Genomic DNA, 3,864 nt, shown 5'->3' with positions numbered 1-3,864 from the left:
ATTAGCTTTGTCACAAGAAAGAATCTATCCATCAATTAAATTGCATTTTGTTCATGTTTGAAATATATTCCAGTGTTTAGCATGAGATCATGTGCTGAAAGTCCAACTCAACCCGTAACATCGTTGGAAGACATCATCATCTGATCATCCAAAGTCTGCCAGAGGGCACAGTCTGCTTATCAGTGCTGATAGGGTACAACTTTGAAGCAGATCTGGAGACAGATCAGTGCAGTTTGTCTGTGCTTCTGTGCAGCCTTATTGTCAGTATCTAGGTGAGAGTCCCATTTGGAATGGCTGATAAGGTAGTCTTTACAACAGTATTTTAATTTATTGGCAAATAGCTAACGATTGTGTAACAAAGTGACACATCATTCACTGTTTAACCTTGACTGGATATGATATCATGTTCACTGTTGATATAATGTAAAATTGTGTATTTAATACTGAGGATGCTATGACAAGAATAGAAAACAAATTCAAAGAAGCATTCTAGTGGTTTTAAACTCAGCAGCAAGACACATCTGTCAGTGATATCTGTCAAGTACTGGCTTCTATTACATGATCCAACTAGTACTCATATTAATCCACCTAAATACTCTTTTGTTGCATATTTTTTTTAAAAAGTAAGATCCCCACACAATCCTGCAACCACAGTGTAACCACTATTCACTTTGTGTTTTCTATAACTTCACTGCAGGGACTTAACATGAAGTAGGCCAGAAGAAATACTGAAATGCCAAACGATTCAGCTGCCAAATGTAACTTTGAATGCAGGAAGCTCACTTGTAATAGAGTACTCTTCTACAATAACTGAGATTAAGGAACTGAAAACTTTTTTTCCTCACCAGTGAAACGAAATTGAATGAATTTACCATTTAAATTAAACCTGAGGCAATAAGTTGACCGATGAATTAAATCAAGATGTTTTTTTTTAACCTGATAATATGTCCATAGAAGACATATCATGGGTGAAACAAGCAGTCAACATTATTGCATTTCAATTATGATTTATAATCTAGTATTGTAGTGTATATAGTTGAATTATCCACAGTTAGGCCCATTTTTGTAAATTTCATTTTTTAAAACTTGACATGAAATTAAATATATTTATTTAAAAGTTCTGCCTGCATTGCATTGCATTTTTGGAATATTGGTAGACATCATACCTGTTCACAGGCATGGTTGCTGGGGCCAAAAAAATACTTGGGCAGATCTGTCATTCTGTGCCCATTTCTAACATGCTTTAACAAAACTTCATGTTGGCCTCATTATTAGGTTACCATCAATTCAGTTCCAAGTTATGATTGCTGCTTTTTAAAATTTTAACTCTCATTAATTTTATTCTTTAATTTTTTTCATTGTTTATTTGGTCTCATTGTTAATTTTTACACAGTTTTTTTTTTTTTTTTTTTTAGCTTTGTTAAACTTATTTATTTGTTTTTAAATACAAATCAGATCAAGTATATTTATAAAGCGTGCTTTGAAACAGGCTGAGCTGGCACCAAAATAGTTTACATATGATAAGAATAAAAAGCAAACCAACACAGGATACAGGATAACAACTTGCCAGATCAAATTCTAAAGGATATAATGGTGAAATATAAGTCCATCCAGAGCTACCATGAACCATCAAAAACCATATATATCTTCAGATATTTCTTTTAAATTTTATCATCAATCAATCAAAGTTTATTTATACAGCCCATTAAAGGAGGATCATTTAATTGAAGGAGTGAGGGTATTCCAACACTTTGGGTCTACACTTGGAAGAGCACAATCTCTCCTCTTCACTGTCTCAATCATAGAACAGTTAACAGTAATTGATCTGGAGATCTAAGAGTCCTAGAGGTAGAGTAGAGGCAATAAAGTTCAGAAATGCATCCAAGTGCCAACTCATGTATAGCTTTATAAACCAATAAAAGAACTTTAAAATCAATTCTGTGTTTAACAAGCAATCAGTGCAGGGATAGTAGTGCAGGTGTGATGTTTATCTTTTTTTTTAAACTATCAATTAGAAGTCTTTCAGCAGCTCCAAATGAGACAGTTTGGACTGGCCAACACCAAGGTACAGTGAGTTATAGTAATCTAACCTTGGGTAGATTAATACATTGATATAGTCTCATGTCATTAAACAGAAGATGGATTTCAGTTGAGTCAAGGATGACACCAGAAGTCCTACATGGGTTTGCCTGTCAGTGACCCTAAGTGGCTGCTAATGGTTGCTGTTTTGTTGGGGGGACAAAAACACTCACTTCTGTCTTAATGTCATTCAGCTAAACACAGTTTTTGGCCATTCAGCAGTTCATTTCCTGAAGACAGGAAAGGGTGAAATAAGTAAAGTAGGTATATTTGTGTGTCATCAGGTTAACCATGGAAGGAGAAGTTATGCAAAATATGGAGCCTAATATTAGCATGTGCAATAGAAATGAACAGGAACCGGAGATGGACCCTTGAGGTACTCCATTAATAAACATAATAGAAATTGTTTATCGGTGGGAGGGACGTCTTATGTACGGTCATCGTTAAGTTTATGGTTGTCCCTAAATGTGACTCCAGCTACATTATTTGTCAAGTCATGGCACTTCAAACATTGCTCTATAGACTGGCACTAGGAAAAAGGCGCAAAAATCGACCTGACGCCACCTCTCTAAGAATTTTTAACTCAAAAACTGATGTTATCCATGACTCCAGATTTTACACATGGTCAACTCAATGAATATTTAACACTTTAAATAAAAATCTGTCAAACTGAAGATGGTTAGGCGTGGGGCGTTTGGTGAATTGAGGCGGAATGACCCATATACAGACGTTTCTTTACTGCTGGCGTGAGTCATATGGAGGGTCATCCATTAGTCTGAACAAAAAAAAAAATACAAAAACATTTCCTTTAATAAGTGAAAATAGTAGTAGCATTTCTGAGGGAAGAACTCTCAACTCCCTCCTTCAGCCCACAATCGACATCAATGATTTTCAATATTTTAGCACTGACAATGTTAGATTTCTGCCAGCAGTGAAAAAAAAAAACCATTATAATTATCATTCTAAAAGCCGAACTAACTGACTTTAAGCTAAGCTAATAACGTTATAGCACTAGGTAGCTTGAATTCTCTGCTAGTCAGCTTAACATCCCTGTTGATTTGACATTATTTCCATTTAATTCATTTAAATTTCAGTGATAAGAAAGTAAAGTTTTAACATTTGTCTGAGGCAAAAGTGTTTTTTAACATTCATGTTGCAGTTATTGGCAGAGCAAGGTGAAAATTTAAGAGTTAATCTTACGAACAGGCAACAAGTTTGTATTGCTTGTATTCCATATTTTACATTTCGCTTTCAGACAACCATAATGTTGTTGGTATGAAAAAATTTACCCTCTAAATTTGTTCACTTGAGCATAATTGTTGTACATGTATTATATTGACGTTCAAAGGAATATATTTTAAAAAAAGAGAATATACTTTTTTTAAATTAAGGGGGCGTCTTTCCGTGGCTCACAATATTTTATTGTTTTTCAATTCAGAGAAATATCTAGCTCAAACAACTTCCTTTGGGGAACAGTTAAGTGCTATTTTATCTTATATTATCTTAAAAATAGGAATAATAGTAACAATAATTTTTTTTGTTTGTTTTTTTGTTAGGCACTGCATTTATTGTCATGCTATGCAATTTTGTTTTCTGTGCAATATGTGGCTCAAATTTATTTCTTTTGAGGGATAATTAAATTCTCTCTTATCTTTTGTTTTGTTTAAACAAATTCAGATAATAGTTATATACAGTCTGGTTATAACAAAACAGAGGGACGGCGCTAGGACCCGGAAGTCCCTCCTCCCTCCTCCCCTGCTCAGGAAGAGGGCGTAGGCTCGCGCA

The sequence above is a fragment of the Amphiprion ocellaris genome, chromosome 13 (assembly GCF_022539595.1).
Source record: "Amphiprion ocellaris isolate individual 3 ecotype Okinawa chromosome 13, ASM2253959v1, whole genome shotgun sequence".
NCBI classification, from domain to species: Eukaryota; Metazoa; Chordata; class Actinopteri; family Pomacentridae; genus Amphiprion; species Amphiprion ocellaris.
This window is presented reverse-complemented; position numbering follows the sequence as displayed.